The sequence below is a fragment of the Cupressus sempervirens genome, chromosome 8 (assembly GCF_028749045.1).
Source record: "Cupressus sempervirens isolate cs-2001-9-10 chromosome 8, ASM2874904v1, whole genome shotgun sequence".
NCBI classification, from domain to species: Eukaryota; Viridiplantae; Streptophyta; class Pinopsida; order Cupressales; family Cupressaceae; genus Cupressus; species Cupressus sempervirens.
Genome location: NC_143125.1, coordinates 643766886 through 643788287, shown reverse-complemented (window position 1 = coordinate 643788287; position 21402 = coordinate 643766886).

Genomic DNA, 21402 nt, shown 5'->3' with positions numbered 1-21402 from the left:
GACTTGACACAATGGATCACAATGAAATAAACACTAACAACCAAAAACAACCACCTAGAAGACCGAAAGATGAAGAAGATTGCAAAAATTGATGCAATGATAAGTGGTTTAAAGAAAATGCTAAACCTAAATCAACCACCCAAAACACCACAAGAAAATGAAGAACCAACTCACTAAAAAAATCACACTCAAAAACCATAATGACAAATGATATACAATTGAATTCAATAAAAAGCCACATAGGTCATGCAAGTGGAAGATATTACAATAAACCTAGACACATAATGTTGGAAATCTAACTGAAATGCTCATTATTGAAGATCAAAGAGGGAAATTATTACAAAGGAGGAAGCTTGTTGTTTTCAATCAGTTTTTTGTCATTGATGTTAAACTTGCTATTTGTAGGGATGATATTTTCTTATAAGATCCAAGTAATATCACCTAGTTGATTGATGAAGAGGATTTGATCAACAAGATGTAACAAGAGAACCTAAGGGAAAGGTTGAGTTATGATGTTGTAATGAAGTACAAGGATTAGTTAAGAAAATTTTTCAATGGTGGATTGATGACATACTCAAGTATATAGAGGTTGGTCACACTTAGAAACATTGGAGGAAGGGGTTGTAACAAGGTAGATTGTAAAGCTTAAACTAATATCTTTAGTGGATGCCGAGCAAGTTGGTGGAAGCCAAGAAAATTCTTAGTAGAAGTGAGGTAATAGAAAATTCTAGTGTGTTCTGAGTGATCTTTAGGTGTCGAGTGAAGATTAGGTGCTGAGAATTAGAAAAAAATTTAGTTGGTGCCAAGTGATCTTCAAGAGCTGAGCATCAGGAAAAACACAGTTGATGCTGAGTAACATAGTATGTGTTGAGCATCGATATTTTAATAGTGCCATGCTGCTACATTATTTCAAATGATGAAGATTCACAAAATCTAAGTTAACATAGTGGTTACATTCAATTTTGTGAATGAGTTGGAAGATAAGGATGATGAGTTGTTGGCACAAAATCTTATGTAAACTATTTTTGAGTGAATTCTAAAGGATTAATCAAGAAGTTTCTAGAGGAAACAAAATATGAGTTAGATGCAATGAATCCTACCTACTCCATATGAATTGAAATGGAAGAATGGAAGAATTGAGTGGGAAAAGGGTACTCCATGAATTCTATTTAATGAGTCATAGATTAAGAAGCTTAGAGCTACTAATATTGTTGCTGTTGAAGAGCCAAAATCTGCAAAGTGGTTAGAAGGGTGTCAAGGGGAGACATCTAGGAGAAGGAAGAGCATAGTAGCTCTGCTTGTATGAGTGGTCATGAAGAGATGATTGCAATAGTACATTGAGCATGGATACTCAAGAGGACTAATCTTGAAAGGAGGGCAAGCTATCAAGAATTTCAAAGATTGAAGGCTAGGCAAGCATATGAGTTGAGGAGTGATTTGAGATCTACAAGATAAGTTGTATGTTGTAGTCAGGTCAAAATTTTCTAATACTCTCTAGCAATTGTATTAGATCTAAAAATCCAATGGAATTTCGTTGGCCTAATAGCCATTTGTAAATCCTTTAATAGGGTGACATTCCAAGTGAATGTTCTTAAGTCCTTTAACTAGGCCCACTTCTAATAGGGTGGTTAAATCCTCTAACAAGGTCACATTTAATAGTGTGTTGTAAGCCCTTAATAGGGTAGGCCTTTCACAAGGCATCACTTCAAAAGAGTGAGAATTGAGTAGCATGTTACTGATGGTTTTTCCCAAATTGGGTTTCCATGTAAATCACTATTTCATGTGTTGATTTCTTATGTGTTATGTTTACATGCTGATTTATAGTAACTTGCTGATTACAAAAGTTAAAGCTTGGATGAATGAATGGTTGAATGAGTTCATTGCACTTAGTGAAAAGTTTTGAATAGGACATTTGGACCTTGAATAATTGATTCACCCCCCCTCTTAGTTATTCTAAAATAAATTCTAACACATAAGATGTAGGACAGTTCCCATGAATAAGGTACTAATCACCAATGTGATATAAGATAGAACAATTAACCACATAGTCTAATTAGCTGGAAGTGACACCAATTATGGAATAAAATAAGATAAAATACATATACCAAATCCCAATGAAAAGGAGAATCGTATACAAATAAATGACAATGGTGTCATAGGGGAGCATAGAAAAAGGTAACCAAAATCATGATCATAGACATTACCTAGTCTACCTCACAAAGAGATGGTATAAATGATAAATCCAAATAAAGTAATTAAGATCAGGCACCCCTAAATGAGTCAAATAAATTTTCCCCACTTGATGATAGTTACTAAACTAATGCTAGAATGAAGAATAAAAAAAGTTTTCCAACTCTTTATCAAGTGTCAAATAAAATATGTGAAATATAAACATATCAAATGCGAGAAAAGTTGGCCCAAACTAGAACTAGACACATATTACTCAGCAAAGAAAATATTTTCCAAAATTGGCACTTGACATCCATATGACATCAACATCCAAAGGAAGCACTCAATAGCAACTCTGAACTCTGCATCCAAAGGAATCACTCAATAGCAACTTTGAACTCAACATCTAAAAAATTCATTTGGAAACCAATAGAGCTTAGCAACCAAAGGAGTCATTCGGCACCCAAAGGATCACTCGGCAACAACTTTGGACTTGATATCCAAAGAATTCACTTGACAACTAAAAGAGTTTGGCAACCAAAGGAATTGTTGGGCACCTGAAGGATCACTTAGCAACCAAAAGAGTCACTCAGAACCCAAAGGATCACTTGGCAACCAAAGACTCAACATCAACTTATGAACTTGACATCAACTGAAAGAATAAACAAAAGTGCAGGAATACAAGGGAACCCAAGATGCTACACACTTTTCCTACTAGATATCAATTACTACCCCAATGCTAACATGGTTAATACCACCAAAGTATATGCACACATAACTCAAAAAAGGAGTTATATCGACAATACGGAGCATGCAAACATCCACACCTGCTACAACTAGAGATGATAAATCCTTGTTTTGCTACATTTTTTTATGTGTTAAATATGATAATATTTATACTTTCTTGTTCATTTGGGTATATTATAACATTGATTAACTTTTTTACATGACACGTTGTCATGCTAATGCTAGAATTGATACAAGTACTATTGATAATTTACTAGCCTTTCCTAAAGTAGCCTATGTTACTTGTATTGGATCATTGGAGGCATCATTATTGATGGATGAGAATGATATGATTCTCTTAAAATTTCCTAAGCTTCCACGTACTTTAAAATTGTAATTATTTAGAGTGTAATTGTAGTTTACTTATTCATAACTCATTTTTGACTAATGATGTGGTGATAATTTTGCAAGAAATGATCTTTTTTATGAAACTTTTATGATTTAATATTTAAGATATTTGGGGCCACATTATGTAAAAGGTATGTAGCTTGATATAATTGGTTTCTACATTTTTCCATTCATCCTTGAACTATTTTTTTAATCTAACAATTTTGTTTTTTGTTAAAAGCTAGACTAACCAAGCCCTTGAATTAAAAGATAATCTCATAGAAACTATGGAGGATTTCTTTGGTTAAAATATTTTGAATAGATCCCAACTTCTATAAAAAGCTCGTAGACATCTAAAGACTATGAAAGACCCATACAAAAGGGATCTAAAGCTCAACCCCAAGCATGAGCATCCTCCTATGGTGCCATAGCTAGAGTGGAATGAAATCACTAAAGATGCAAAAGAGAAGAGGCTAGGGATAAAGGAATTACCCCACCACCCAAAAAAATAGGTATGTGTCTCATAAACTTCAGTCACATTTTTTTTTTCAAGAATGTTGATTTATTGCATTCTTCATATAGTGAGAATCATACAATCAATGTATTCTCCATTATAAATTTGCATAGTATTTATTGTCTAACGATGAGTAGTGAGGCCTTTTGCCATTATATGTTATTTATAAGATGGTTAGTGCATTTTCCTAAATGAAGGGCCATGATGAACATATGCAACTACAATGGAAGGAGGTTCGAGAAAACTTAAGTGTGACAAATTTTCTACCACAAATACAAATCATTTTGAAGGAATTGTATTCTCATGTTTTGTTTTTTTCTTTTCAACATACTATCAATTCATCCCAATGTGAAGTGATGGAAGCCATTAACATCTTTGCTTCAGGAAAAAAATAAAGTTTCCTTCATAAATGTTTAGGAATTACTTAAAAATATCTCTCTAATCTATACACATCAAAATTTTAACTAACTCAACCTATATTATATATTATCTACATCTTGATGTTAGAATTTTTTTTAGATTATATAAAAATGTTAGAAATATGTTAGATCAGATTGATGTGTCATGTAGCCTGTATATATATTATCTGCATCTTTCTATATGTAAAAAAAAAAAAAGAAAAATGCTTGCATTCAACTAGTAATAATAGAAACAAAATTTTAATCCAGGGTCAATTTTTTGTGGCAAATAAATCCAATTGCATCTTCTTAATAAAAAATATTATGTAGTAAATATTTCAAATGTTAAGCATTCACAAGATCTAAGTAACGATGTTCTTAGAAAAATTAAATGGAACAATTTTCTAAAGGAGAGAAAAAACTTGGATAATTCTTCTAGGACATGCTTTGATGAAGAAACTATATTCACAAATATCAAAGAAGAGTAAACACAAATTTATCATTTATCTAGAAAAGACTTGTATTTTTTTCTTGCACTTTTATATGGAATTTTCATAGGTCCAATGAAAGAATGTCACATTTAGATGATAAAATGCCATGTTTTTTTCAGGTTAATGCCAATGAACAACTAACATATGAAATCACCACAGACAGGTAGCGTGGTAAGCATATATGGACTCTTGTTTTCACATAAACATAAAATCCAACACTTGTAAATGGAAAGGTAAATTAACTATCCATTTAGTTGAATAGGGAAAATTAAAACATGCATGCTCCTATTTCCCTAGACAACTAATGTAGTTCTACATTGTGAAATAGTTTCAAGTACCATTAAGTTTAGGTAGAAAAGAATTATCATGCTTTCAGCAGGTTGAAAGTTGCAAAGAAGCAAGCTTGTACTCTACTAACACAAATTTTTATCAAGGCATGAAAATAGAAACCAATATATTATAATGGCTACTCTTGAGATATAATGTCTATTAAGAGAGCTCATATATTGTCATAATTGTAATTCTTTTCTTTAGTATTGTTGTGGTTCCACAACACATGCCCCATTCATTCAGAATGGGGACCCCCTAAATTTTTTGGACATCCCAAACTCATAGTTTGAGATTGAAGAAAATGTTAGAGTCAAAAAGTCATAAAAGATCAAAAAATTGAAAAGTTGAAAAAACCAAAAAAATTAAAAAATTGAAAATTGAAAAAAAAAATAGAAATGCATCACATGAGTACATGCATGCATGACCCAAAATTCCATGTCGTGCACCTATGCACCCACGTAGGGGTGTTTCATACACCTGCGAGTGGGCAGAGGTTATAAAACCCTCTCACTTTTCTTCCTAAACTATTCATAAACATTTTTTCTCATTTTAGTTTTTCTATGCAGTCCACCAAAGGTGAGTTCTCTACACTTCAACTTGAACGCTCCATGAACCCATGCCAACGCGCACGTCATGCACCACACAACCACCACATGCCCTCATGCAAACAATGCACCATATGCCCACTGTAGCCCTTTGGCACTGCATGCCACTTGCCCTTGGATGTTTGGTGTCATGCATTGAGTGTCCTTTGGTGCTACATCCCACTCACCCTTGGATGTCCAATGTCATGTGTTGAGCAGCCTTTGGTTCCACATGCCACACTCCCTTAGATGTTTGGCACTTCCCACCGCACACCCTTAAAAAACATAGCCTACACCCTTTTTGAGATCACCATGCAAGTTGTTTTGGAAGTACCATCTGTGCCTTTTTTACCATGCCTTACACGCATCATAACATGGCGTTGCGCACTCACATGCACTCTTTTGCTGCACACCTATGCATTTCTTCACCAATTTTTTTTATAGAAATAATAATAAAATAATAAAATATTAAATATATAGTAATAAGATGAAAAATAGATTTAAAAATAAATAAAAGTGCCCAATTTGGGTGTTTCATTTTTGTTTTTATATTTATTTTTTTGGCATTTGTATTTTTATTGAGCTAATAAATGTTTATTTTTCTTGTTATGTACAAAGATTAAATGGCATCCACATCTGGAATGGAAACCAAGCTTTTCGTATTCAAGTTTCAAGGTGTCCATTAAAATCAAGGTTCCACAATGATCATGTAGAAATCAGAGATATTGACCTAGGACATACTAACCTACGTGACTTCCTTAGAATATACAATAAACCCACTGAGAGATTTGCATTGATATATACCTTGATACATTTCTTTTTGGTGAGCCCAGCTTCACATCCTGTATTAGTATAGTCAGCAAAATTGATTATGGCTCTAGCACAACATTTTGTTTTTGAGGAGAGAGTGGTTAAGAGTGTCACTAGAGAAGTGGTATTGGACCTATGACCTGACAACATTGAGAGGGTCTTCCACCTCCCAAGGGTAGACCAATTCATTAGACTTTCCTATGAAGTAGTAGAGAGATGGTACAAGGAGCACTAGAAAGAAGTGACCAAAATTATCCAATCATCTTACCTCATTGAGACACCTCCTCAGGGCAAGATCATAGGAAAGGTTGACATGACTAGGGGATACATGAAGGATGACATTAGATATTCCATCATCCTTTTGAGTAGAGTCATGGGTTAACTAGCAGCTAGCCACCTCAGTGCCTTCATGGTCAATTTCATTGAGACAATCAAGATGGTGAGGATGCCTCTAGACTGGGCTACCACACCAAGTGAGAACTTGTGTGAGAAGTTGGGAGTAGTTAAGGATAAGAAGAAGATCTATATGACTTCTTACATGGTGTATCTACTTGCAGCAAGGGTGAAAAACTACCCTAGTTTGTACAAGAGAGGTGGTATGTAGGATCCCAATGCTTGACCCTACATTGTCTACCCTGAGCTAGTGAGGAAGAAGCTCTCTGCGTAGAGAAAGGAATACTGAATTTAATGATGCATTCATCTTCATGGTCATTAGATTCATAGAAGGTGATTATGTGAAGAGGTTATGTAAAGAGGTAAAAGCATGGATAATAGCTCTAGATGCCTACTTCATCAAATTCAAGATGTTTACCTATTTGCAGGTAGCTGGTAGCACTATCAACCCCAAGAAGCTCCCTAGATATCCAAGTGACAAATTGGTGTTGTTGGAGATTTCTTAGTAGATTGAGTCTACATATGAGAGGGTGAAGAGACAAAGGAGACCCTATTGCACATGGCCCCTAGTCATTGGACCATATCAAGTAAAATAGAAGCAAGATATTCCATCTTTTGAGTGGGAGTGGGAGAATTATCCACTTGAGTATAACTCCCCTAGGCTCTATTTTGATAACATTAAGAGAATGGAGAGTTTGGCTGTCAAGGAGTTCCATCATGAAGATGTCATAGAAGATCATTGGATGAATGCCACAAATGACCATGATGGCCACATAAGGGACTATTGTAGGATGACTTTTTATCTAGTAGAGAAGGCTTTCAAGTTGGACATCCCAAAAGAAATAAGGCAACAAGATTCATAGGAGCTGCTACACCCCTATTTAACTCAAAGAAAATAAGAGAGAGGTCCATCATGAATGTTGAGGTTGACAGGGAAGAGGGCGATGATATTAATCATTAGGCAAGGCATGTAGTCAGAATGGCCAAGGATTAGATTAGGAAGCCTTTTCAACTTGATCCAATACTTGACACAGTTATCTTCCACACTCAAGCCCACCCTGAGAAAGGTAGAGGGAGGAAAGTCACAATTCCTACATTTGCGGCCTAGTTTCCCATTAGGCTAGAAATAGTATACCAACTTGACCTCTCAGTTCGATACTGCCATCCTCTAGAGAGGAAGGGAAAGAAAAAAAGGAAGAGGACCTCCCCTAAAAGAATTTAGATAGAGTATGGTGAAGCACATGTATCTTCCCAGCAATAGGAAGATGTACAAGGGTCTGAGGATACTAGTGCTTCTCAAGTCCAAGATGACCCTTAGTTTCCTCCTTTTGTGCATAGCCAATTAGAAGAGGGAGAGAGTTAGAAAGTTCCCATTCCTCCTTCATAGGAAGAGCCAAAATCTCCTTTTGCCTCCACAAAATTGAAGAGGATGAAAATCCAAATGAAGAAAAGGAAAAGGGTGACTAGGAGAATGGTGTCTTGTTTGTCTATTCTTGCAACCATTCTGGAAGGGGAAGAGGAGGAAGAAGAGGAGACAAAAAAAGAAGAGTAGCTACCCCTACAAAAATTAACCTAGCTAGCTAGAGCCATGGAATAGAAAAAGAGGAAAAGTACCATAAGTGTATTTCCATCCACCCCAGTAGGATGCTTGGAAGTCTCTTCTTTGAAAGATGAAGTACAAAAGTGGGTGGATGAGCAAGATGAAGAGGGTGATGATGTTTTCAAAATGTCAAATTTTAAATTTATGCCCATCACTATAGAATTAGTTGGGGATAAGATTAGGGATACCCCTACAAGTGAACCTCAATAAGAAGATTGGACACAGATGCCATCAAAATCACAAGGTCATGATCTTACTCCTTCGTCTCCACCATAAGTCATGGTGGTAGATAAGGGCTTGGTTACTCCTCTGCCCCAAAGTTCAGAAGAGGAACTAGTTCAAAAGGAACCATCATGGGAAGAGGAACTAGAACAAAGGGCCATCGATGAAGTTTCAAGGGAGGAACAAATGGTGGAGTATTCTCAACCACCTTTTCAAGACACTAAGGTGTAAATTACTGGGTCTACTAAAATAGAGGTCACAAAAGGGGAGCCCTCACAATAGGAAACAAATCTGAGGTGTGATAAGGGGAAGGAGGTAGTAGAACACACCCCTTTGTTTTCAAGAAGATGGTCTTTAGATTAGTGCATCCCAAGGTGGCTCCAAAAGTAAGTAATGAGGAGTACTAGGCCTAGATTTTGTGCTTCAAAGGAAAACATTTTTGAGATTGTAGAAATTTTTGAATAAACCTGTGTCTTTGACACATGAGGCAATACCATTGGTGCTTGTCACCAATACATGGAACCAATAATTATTCACACAAGTGGCTATCCCTCCTAAAGATGCAGATTTAGAAAGCCTTGGTCCCAAGGATTATCAACTCAAGGAGACCATGCTCAGGAGACCTACATGAGATACAACCCAATTAATGTTGACCATGGGAATAAAAGAAGTACTAAAGAGCATGGGTAGGATGAGGTTGAACTAGAACCACTTCAAAGGTACATTGAGATCCCAAAAGGATATTTGGCCAAAGTGGTTGGTCCTCTTAATCCTAAGCACCCTAAGGACACATTGAATACCATTCTTAGAGAAGAAGGAGCGGTGCATATGGACCCATTTTTGAAAGCCCATTAGCAGTGGTGGGAAAGTTTTGAGGAGAAAGGTATCCTGATTATCACAAGAAATTTGAATTTGTTGCATGCTATGTAGGAGAACATGAATAAAATTGTAGCAATTTTGAAGTAAGACTTTAGTATCATGGATGAAGTAATAGCCTAGAGTAAGGATTTACAAACTTTGGCAGCCATAAAGGGGAAAAGATACTAGATTTTGATCGATGTATATATAGGAGAAAAATTAGATATGATCAATGATTGGATAGATAAAATAGTGGATAACAATAAATTAGTGGAAACATTACATGAGGAGATTCATTGACTCAAGGACTAAGCCCAAGAGAAAATTTTGGAAGCAAAGAAATACTATAGCGATGCATGCTTGGATATTTTTGAAGATGAGGAGCAAGAAAAATTGTTACCTGTAAAGATAGTGGTAGATAATTTTAGTAAGATTTTTGTGCAAGCTATTGATGATGAAGACATTTGACAAGCCTTCAGAACCGAAGAAGCATTGTTAGAATTGGATACCAAACTCAGGGATTTTGATGACACTCGAATTGAGGTAGATAATTATAGAAAAATGTTCAAGGACAAATATGAGGCTTTGGATTTACTAGATGTGGCTAGAATTACTAATATTATAGAGAAATACAACGGCAAACATCCAAACATAGCTTTGGGATGAAGAAGAACAAAACCCATGTGCCAGAATTTCAATTTTGATACTCAGTAAAATTTTGATATTTTGGACCATTTTGAGGTGCAAAGCTCTACAAGCACATAGGTATATAGGCCTATAGCTCTGTAGCTCCATAGGTGTGTATTTTTGAAAAGGTTCCACCAATAGTCATCCAAAAATAGAGCTCCCCATGCATCAAAAATGCATTTTGATGGTAGTTTAACTCCTACAAATGCCCTGTGAGGGATTAGCTTCCATTTTTGGTGCTCCTAGACACTTCCACTTCAACTCGAAGCTTTCTCTTTAATTTTTCTTTGTTTTTAAACATGTAAAAGGCTCATGCATCCAATTAATGAATTAAAATATGGATGGAGCCTTACTTAGCACCAATTAGATTGTAGTTTGTATATAATTAGTTTATTTTGTTTATTAAAAGGATTTTATTGTACGAAGACATCTCTCACTATCAAAAAAAATTGAGGAGATGATTGCTTATAAACACCCCATTGTAATATGTAATGAGGGCTACCATTATTATGCAATAAAATTATTCTGTTGGTACTCACATTTGGAGTGTAGTGATTCTTGCCTGAATGTGTCATTGTTTTGTGAATTTTGTTCATGGAATTGTGATTGAGCCAAAGGTTTATTGGTTTGTTTCTAGTTGTGCAATATTTTAGTTCTAGTGTTTGCTATAGTTTGAAAATTTCCACTAAAATAATGAGCTCAAGAAGAAATCATCAAATCGTTCCTGCATAACTCTCTGTATTGCATGAGCAGACTTTTTGTGGCCTTGCAATTTGATGAAGAGTGAAACATCATATGATCATTAAAGTTTCTCACCAATGATTGGATTAGTAGAATTGAGGAAGCATTGCTCCTACTTTCATTGGTTACCTACTGATCTCTTCGAAAGCTTAACTCGCAAACATGTTGTTTTCTATAGCTTATGTCCATTAGGATTTCAATTTCACATTATTTGCTTTGAATTTCATGTTATTTACTTTAAATTTCTTGTTATTTTCTTATTAACCCCCTTGTTAGAATAGGATCTCATACTAGTTGCATTGTTAGATTGCATTCATAAGAAAACATAAAAAATACAAAAACATACTTTTTTCTTTAGTGTTATTTTGAAGCAACATGCAGATTCTTCACCTCATTCTGAAATCAAAATGAAACCAGCAAAGGCCTCCTCATGAACAATCACATTTAGCTTCAACTGAGTGGATTTTCGTATGTCACAAGACAACCCAGAACCTTGGAATTGATTCACAAAATCAGATTTTCAAAAGAGGAATTTGCAAGAATTCCTTCCATTTAGCATTGTGCATAATGACAGCTCAACAAGTATATAGAAGTTGATTCAATGGATAAAAACAAGACACCCCTTAATGAGTTAATCCTTATAAGTTATTATATATAACATATAAAATGCAATTCTATAACATGTTGATATAATCAATGTGTAAGTTATACTCTAGATACATAATGCATCTCATTTAAGAGTTTGTGATTTTATTTCAAATGTTAACATGTTAAAGATTTTAACAAAGAAGATTAGTCATGTTGATTGTGGATTTAGATAATCTAGCATTTTTCAAAGTTTACATATATAAAATGTAGGACACATTGAAGTCAACACAAGATAGGAAAGAGAAGGTTGGTCAACACCATCTTGGCTCTAGTGGACATATGAAAATTCACTCACACCTTGAAAGTAGCTGTAAATGAATTTCATATCAATTTTTTTTATATAAAATGAAAAATAATAAATACATTAATTATTGATGATATTGTGCAAAAAATGTAGGGCATTGGATTTAATCTAGCATCCATAGAAGAGGACAAACAAATTGGCTTCAAGCAAGGTTATAAAGTAGTGGTTGCACACCACCACATAGATTCTAGTGGCCAAATAGGTGTAGAAGATTCTGATGCAATGGTTGACACACAAGTAAATAGGCCAAATGAATAATAACAATAATTGTTGAACAATGATAACAATGTGCACATGATATTTCATTGTAGCATAGTACTCCCAGTATAGATCTTACTCATGATGACAAAGGCACAGATCCTACATATGATGAAGACCTCAATGTGTATCACAATGATAAAGGTACATATTCAATTTCTCTTGAAAATTAATCATGTAATTATTAATAAAATTTAACATCTTAAATCACAATTGGTGTAACCTTTATGTGATATTTTTTGAGTGTGCAGAGCATGATGTTTTTCTTGAGCATGTTGAGTTTTGGGCTCAATAGATTATGACAGTAGATGATGTGGCACTATCAAGTAACGAAAAATCCCTATTATGTTCTTTAGATTAATGAAATTCTTATAACATGAAACAAGTTTAGAATTAAAACCATTTATTTCTTATTCCATGGGCGCATAACCCTCTTCCTCGACAAAAGAAGAGGAAGCCTCATGTGGTAAGATTAGAACCACAAGAGCCATAGGATGCCACAGATAGTCAAGATGTGCTTATTAGCCTTTATCTTCAAAAAACAAAAAAGTAAACAAAGAAATGAATATTAAAAACCTTATTTGATGATGAATATGTTGATGGATTTTTATGAATTTTGATGGATTTTTATTAATGTTGATAAATTTTGTGTCATATTATTCAATATTGTTATCTAATTATAATGATTGACGTGTTCACAAATTATTGATGAATTTTTATAGGTATTAATGAAGTATATGTTATGTTAATGAATGTTAAGTGAATATAATGATTGATGTGTTCACAAATTATTGATGAATATTTATATGTATTAATTAATTGTATGTGGTGTTAATGTATGTTATGTGATTATAATGATTCAATGATATACTTCTAAAATGAATGAATGAAATATTTACTTAGTTGCTAATGGGGAATTTAGAGTGGTTATAGGGGGGGGAGACCAAATGACATTCCACCTTCACGTGATTGGCCTCATCAAGTAGAGAATATGAAAAGATTCTCGAAATCAACTGAAGCTCAAACTAAATATGTTAAAAGAATTTTAGTGACAACTTATTTTTGTATCATGTCATTATTGACTCTCCCATGCATTATTGTCATTATTGTAGATCATGGGTGCTCAAACTTTGAAGTCTCTAACATGATACTTAATTTAAGTGGGTGTGTTGGTCTAATTTTTTACATGATAAATTTTCCCAATCTCAATATAAAAAATTAGGTTTGAGTCCATTGCTGTGGTCTAGGGTTTCTAGTTTTGGTCTTGCAATTTTATTACCCTTTGAAAACTTTGTCAAACCCTAGGGCTTTTTTATTTTTGAATTTATCCTAGTACAAAATCTTTTAAAATGTGAATATTCCTTTCCTACTTAATTTTGAAGTCATGTTGAGTATCCATTTTTGAAATCTTTTCAACCATTGATCTTGGTAGGATCCACGGTTGTCCCATTGTCATTATAAAAAAATGAAAGGTCTTTTACCATAACAGCATTGTGACTATCAAAAATTGAGTTGTGGTATCATAAAGTGAAATCTGGCACTGGAAATGTGTATTAATTTGGACAAGTTTTGGTCATGTGTTCTTTCCTAGAGTTGTCAATGTTAGAAAGGACACACGTGGAGAAAGTTGTAAGTAATGCCACCTGAACTTAGATTTTTTGGTGAGTCACTATGTCGCGACTAGAAAATCTATGTGCCATGTTGGTGGCGATGTAGCGATTAAATAAATAATGAAGAAAGTGACAACTTTTGAAATTAATGGCAACCACAGAATTCCCATGTAATATCATAAATATGCACATTTACTCTTTTGACAGAAGTACTAATTGGTATGATTATTATTGATGTGTCATTATTTCTCTATCACTAGAATACATTTCTCACTAGAGGTTGCTATGTTGCAACTAGGAAACCATTGTAACTTGCTAGTAGTGACATAGTGATTGGCAGGATAATACAAAGGATGATGCTCTTTTGAAATAATGGTGATTATGAAGATCCCAAGAAATATATTTTCAAAGGTATGCTTTTATTTCTCTATTAGTCATATTGATTTTTGTTACCATGTTCAAGGTTTTCCCAACTCCAGATTTTAAAGAATCACTAGAAGTCACTATATCACAATTGGAAAGTTAATGGCTTTCACTAATAAAAACATAGCAACTCATTAGAATATCATAATGCAACAAAAAATCACTCCTAGGACAAATTTGCATCCTACTAAGAACATATGCACTGAAAAATCTAAATCTGCTAGAGGTCACTATGTTGTGACTGGAAAAGCTTTGTGCTTCACCAGTAGTGATGTAGTGACCCACTTGAAAATAAGAAACACAACAAAGTTAGGAATACATGATGTCACCATAAGGATTAAAATAGTATGTATATGCCAGCATGTTAGGATAGTTCAACATCATTGAGATGGTATGGGAGGTAGTAGGACATCTCCTAGCAATTTTGTGGCTACATGGGAGTTGTGAAGGATCTGACATAGGGACGGTTAGCAAGGCTAGATGTAGGGAGATCTATGATCAATGTATACAACCTAGTTGCAACATAGTGGGACTACCATCCAGAGGTAGTAGATGTAGGGGTGATGCTAGTATATAAGGTATATCTTATCATTCACCCTATCCCATGATTCATAGGTCCCTTTGGGGGAGTAGCACTAGCCCCATAGTAGGCACCTACATAGTAGTAGCAAACTTGGTAGCAGGTTCCCTAGTAGCAGGCTCAGTAGTAGGCTCCCCAGCAACATGCACCATAGGGCCCACTACCAGAGGTGTGGCAAAGACATAGGCAGGTTTAGATCCATGTACAATAGATGGGATCTGACCCAAGTGCGACAGGAAATGGGAGAGAGTAGAGACAATGACAGAGGCTGAGGGTGGAGGTGCAAGCACCCACAGAGTAGGCACCCAAGATGCTTGATGAGCTGATGTAGGAGTAGCTTGCCATAGGATCCCAGGATGCATTTTGATGATAGAAGGAGTGGATCTAGTAGGCTTCCCAATAGATTGGAGAGCTACAGATCATGGTAGCAGTGAGGGATGCATGACTGGCTAAGTAGGATAAAAAGATCTTGATACTTTAGGAGTAGGTATAAGTAGTTAGGTGGAGGGTAGAGATGCTATAGGATGAGGTCAAATTGTAGATGGCCCTAGTAGCTTATTACTTCTCAGCATACTCTATAGTTGTGCCTGATGAAGCTCAGAAAGTTCCTCAATTTTCCTAGTATGCCCAAGATTCTGGGGGTGCACATCCTAATGCAAGACCAGATATGTCACCTTCTCCCCCTCCTCTAGTTGCTGGGGGTGATGGTGTGGGTCATAGCTAGCCTTATGTTACTATTACCCCAATTTTGGTTCTAGCTATGTATCCATTGGTGTGCCAACACCATTTTGTATCATTTTTGACTAATAGCACTCAAGTAGCACTCATTTTTTGTACTGACACATTTTTGGAGATATATATACGAGATTTTGAGCTAAGTATCCCTATGTACATGTCATTGTTAGTGTTTGTGCTTTAGTTTGATGTACATGAGATGTTTATGTGATGATTATGAGATTACATTATGAATGCATGTTTGATTTGATATGATGTGATTAATGTAGATAATATGAGTATATGGATGCAATGCATATGGAAATGAATTGACATCAAATGTAGTGTTGCATATTTTTGCTTCACAGTGACAGGTACCCCCTCAAGGAGCATTCAAATATGAACCAAAGAACCAAGTGCTTGCATAGCCATGGAGAATCCTGATACATTTTTAGAGATCCATAGTCCCCCATCATGAAGGATGAAATAGAGTTGCAATTGAATCATGTGCTTATGCAAGTGAAGTATGCAATGCAAGACTATCTTAAGTGCAACCCTAGGTCTATTTACCAAGCCTTGACCATTTATCATCATTGAGCATAGGCTGAAATCTCATATGTCATACAATTCCCACTGACATTGCAATCATGGGAATATAAATAGGACATATTTTTGAGTTTGTTAGGATTAAATGTAAGCATTCAAGGCACAAGAAGATAGAATGACCAAAACATTTGTCCCTTTTATTGTAGCAAGTTAACATAACCATCAAAACATAACTGTTAGGATGACTAGAATGTTGCTTTCATGGAAGACACACCAAACACACTAGAGATCCATCTTTTGCTAAGTATTTAGTAAGTATTCTATCTGCAATGACCCTTGTGTTCATAACCTAAGATAGAAGTGTGCTAGATATACTTGTAGTGACCCATACATTCACTTAGTAAGAAAAGTATCAGTGTGTATTGTAGCATGAAGAGTTCACTCTAAAAAATAAGGAAAAAACCAACATTATTAACATATTCATATAAAAGGAGTCAAGGTACACCCAACCATCCAATACAAGATGGAGGCTCTTATAGTGGACACCCCTCTTATAGGAATTTGTTGACTAATTGGAACTAAACCACAAGCAGAAAGCAAAGAAAAGATTATGCCCCTAGTCATTACTTCTCTAGTCAAAAATGACATCATCGAGTTGCTTGAGGGGACATGATGAAGCAAAAACAAAGAAAACAAATAAAATGCTTAGCATATCCAAACAAGTATGTCATTTTGAGTTCAATGTCTTTGGGATTGATGTCAAGTGTCAATGTCTACAATATGTTTGAAAGAAATCTCTTTAGTAGGGTGACAACAGTAGATAGACATAGTCAGAATGACTAGTGAGTGAGGTCAAGGAGGAATCTTCAAGGTGAAAAACCTAAGAGTACTAAGTGATACTAGATATACATAGCTAGGAAAACTGGTGACTGATGTAAGAGAGATCTTCCATAAAGGAATCTAGAGATGTAACCCAAGCAACAATAGGAAAACATAGCTAAAACAACTAGTGACTATTACAAAAGAGATTCTATGAGGAGAATCTTGAAAAGAGTGTCACTAGTGATAGTAGATGCGGTTGAAATAACTGGTGACTGTCATGTAAGAGATTCTGTGTGGAGAATCTCAAAAAGAGTGACATTGGTGGTAGTAGGAAAACATAGTGAGGACAAGGTTCTTATGAAACTGAAGGGGAATGTCCCCAAAGTTGTGAAAAGACTCAATCCATGGATACATGAGTAGAAAGTGGGAAAAGTAGTAAAGAAACTACACAAAAAGCTAGAAGATGTGTTGCAAGATGGAGCATTGGGAATAAGAGGCACTTGTTTACTAGGTTTTCATCTTCTTGCCAGAACTTCTCTTTTTGCTACCATGATGCCCATTTCCAGGTTTTCACCAATGCCACTTTTCTTATTTTTCAATTTTTTTGTATTTTTCTCTTTTTAATTTTTTTTTGTATTTTTTTGGATCTTTCAATTTTTTTGGTGATACCAAGGTGTGTATTGCTAGGTTTTTGCCAGGGTAACAATTTTTTTCAAGAATTTTTTTAATTTTTATGATTTTTTTTAGGACATATAAATATGTACAAAGAGCTACTGAGACCAAATCAACTGTAAAATCACTTTAGGTGGAGAGTGTTAACAGGTTCCTTGAGAACTTCTCCTTCAATTGTGGAAAGCTGGTGGGCACTAGATCCATATAATGTAGTTATAATGTAAGGACCAAGCCAATTTGGTTCAAACTACCCTTTTTGGACTCTTTGTTGTTGATTCTTAGGGTTCTCTCTTAGGACAAGATCACCAAGCTAGAAGTCACATGGCCTAACTTTCCAATTGTATCTTCTCGACATTCATTGCTGATAGGCTTGTAGATGATCACACACCACTTGTTGACATTCATCCAGTAACACTAACTCTTGAAGCTGAGCTATCCTATAACCATCATCAGTAATAAGGCCCTTCATAGAGATTCTCAAGGTTGGAATCTTGACCTCTACTTGAAGCACAACATCTGCTCCATAAACCAAAGCAAAGGGCATCATACCTATTGGAGTCATGATTCTTGTCCTATACACCCACAAGGCTAGATTAATCTAGAGATGCCAGTTTCTCCCAGATTTGCGGACTGTGTGATGAAGGATTTTGAGGATCACCTTATTGGATGCCTCAGCCTGGCCATTAACCTGGGGGTAATAGCTGGAAGACCAATTTTGTGTGATTTTGAATTTCTTGCATAGTTCCTTAAGGTTTTTGTTCTTGAATTGTCCTCTATTGTCAGTAATGATTGAGGATGATACACCATATCTATAGATGATGTAGTTTGTGATAAAGAGACGATTTTTCCATTAGCCACTATGAAAGGTACTACCTCCACCTATTTCATGAAGTAATTTTTAGCCATGATAATGAACTTATGTCCATTAGAAGAGGTTAGGTGAATCTAACCCACCAAGTCAAAGGCCCATTGTTGAAATGGCCATGTTATAGTAGAGGGAATTAGTTCTCTAGCTGGAGCATGGATTAGATTCACATGAAGTTGACAGTGTTTGTAGGACCTAGCATACTTGATAGCTTCTTGCTCCATTTTAGGCCAATAGTAACCATCCCTAAGGAGTTTGTGAGCTAGTGTCAAGCCATTTGAGTGGAATCCACACATGCCCTCATGAACATCAATTAGTGCACATTTGGACTATTCAAGCTCTAAACACCTAAGGAGTGTTTTGTTGAGACCTCTCTTATATAGTTTGTCAACAATAATGAAATAACAAGAAGCATTATAGATTAGATAACATTTCTCATTTTGGGTCAGACCTTCCAGAATGGTTTGATCATGGAGATAGGAATAGATGTGATGGTAGTGGGATGACTCTTGTCCGACAATAGAACAGAACATCCTAGAATCAGGGGTGTCATAGTCTAGGTAGTGTAACTCTTCCACCAAGAACTCATGTCAGAGATCATTTTTAGGCATCTGTAACAGGGAGGCCAAAGTAGCCATAGCATCAACCACTTTATTATCTACTCATGGAACTTGCTGGAAGGTAATGTGCACAAAATACTTCTTTAAGTCATCAATTATGTGCTTGTACGAAATTAGTTTCTCATCATTTGTTTGGTACACATCATTAACCTAATTGATGACAAGCTGAGAGTCTCCAAATATTTCTAACTGATCCACTCTCCATTTAGCTACAATTTTCATGCCATTGATCAAAGCCTCGTATTCAACAATGTTCTTTGTACAAGGAAATAAAATCTTGTATGCTTTGGGCAATGAGTATCTCTGTAGTGTTATGAAGAGTAATCCAGCACTTGATCCATGTTGCATGAAGGACCCATTGAAGAAAAAAAACACATGTTTGGTGTGTGAGTGTCAAAATTGACTCATCAGGGAAATCAATGTTCATTGGCAAGAAACTCTACATAGGTGCATCTACTATTTAATCTGTAATTGTCAATCCCTTGATAGCTTTGCATTCAACATGTTGGATGTCAAACTCACTAAGTATCATAACCCACTTAGCCAATCTTCCTATGAGAGCTACCTTACGGAGCAAGTACTTTAGTGGATCTATTTTAGCTATGAGTCACATAGTGTGTGCAAGCATGTAGTGTCTCAACTTCTGGGAAGCAAAGACAATTTCCAAGCAAGCTTTCTCAGTGATGCTATAGTTCTTCTCATACAAGATTAGTGTGTGACTCAAGTAGTAAATAGATATCTCTTTGTTCTCATTTTCTTCTTGAGCTAAGAGGATCACTAGAGATGTTTTAGTTGCTTAAATGTACAAAATCAAAGGCTTCCCATGGATAGGAGGCATCAAGATTGGTGGATTGGTAAGATATTATTTGATCTGTGTTAAGCTTTACTCACAATATTAGCTCCAATTGAATTTCATACCCTTATATAAAGTCTTTGTGAAGGGTTGTGATCTATCTACTAGTTGTGAGATAAACTTGCAAATAGATTGGAGCTTGCCTTGTAGACCTCTCATCTAACTAATGTTCTGAGGTGCTGGCATATCCATTATTGCTTGTACTTTCTCTGGATCCACCTCAATTCCTTTTGTGCACATGATGTATCCCAAAATTTTTCTTGATGTAACATTGAATGCGCATTTCTTAGGATTGAGGTGTAGATTGAACTTTTCTATGTAATCTAGGATGTGTCCCAAATCTTGCAGATGAGTATTGCATTTAGCACTTTTGACCAAGGTATCATCCACATAGTCCTCCATGATCTTATGCATCATATCATGGAAAATTGTGGTTACTGCTCTCTAATAAGTTGCACCAGCATTTTTCAAACCAAATGGCATTACATTCCAGCAAAAAGTTTCCAATGCACACGTGAAAGTAGTTTTCTCCTAGTCTTCTAGTGTAATTTTTATCTGATTGTAACTAGAAAACCCATCCATAAGTGTGTAAATCTCATAGCCTACCATCATGTCCATGATCATATCAATATTGGGAAGTGGAAAATTGTCCTTAGGACATGCCAAGTTGAGATCATGGAAGTCAATAAAAACCCTAATATATTTATCATGCTTGAAGACTAGAACAATATTGGATATCCATTCAACATAATCAATTGTGTGGATGAAACTAGCTTTTAGAAGCTTCTCCAGTTTTTCTTTGATGAGCAATACAACATGGGGATGCATTTTTTGAAGTTTTTGTTTAACTAGTTTGATGACTAGTGCAATGGACAAGTGATGCGTTATAAGATCAGGATCTAGTCCTATCATGTCAGAGTATGTCCAAAAAAAATTTATCTTCTTCTCTCCATAAAAGACAATGAATTCTTCCTTTTCTTTGGGTGATAATGACTATGCTAGATGTATCACATGAGGATGTTCTTCTATACCTAGGTTAATTGGCTATGTTGGCTCTATCAACACTAATGATCTCTCCTAAAAGTGACTTCAAAGTGCATCAAATATCTCATACATGGGTGCCTCAGAGAGGTTTTCACCTTTGGATACATCTTTTGTTTTTACTTTTTTGGGTTTCGACACTGCCACAATGTGATTTTCACCATCATACCTTTTGAATTTTTACTTTTTAATTGTATGACTAAGGTATTTGATGTCAGCTTCAGTCATGTTGATGTTTTGTTCATTAGTGGAAGACATTACAGGTTCAACAATGTTTAGGTAGCAGGCATGAGCATAGTCATTCTAGAGTGTGGAGACTTCACTAGATGCATTAGGGTTCCAGTCTATAAGCTCAAGATGTGTGAGTGAAAGAGTAGTGGCTAGTTCAATTGCATTCACAGTATAGTCATTAAGTGCTTGGACCAGAAATTCAAGGCCTATGATGACTTCATCCAAAGGTGCATTCAAATGCCTCTAAATACTAACATCAAAAATTGACAACTCTAGGACACTAGTTGGATCAGACCCATCTGAGC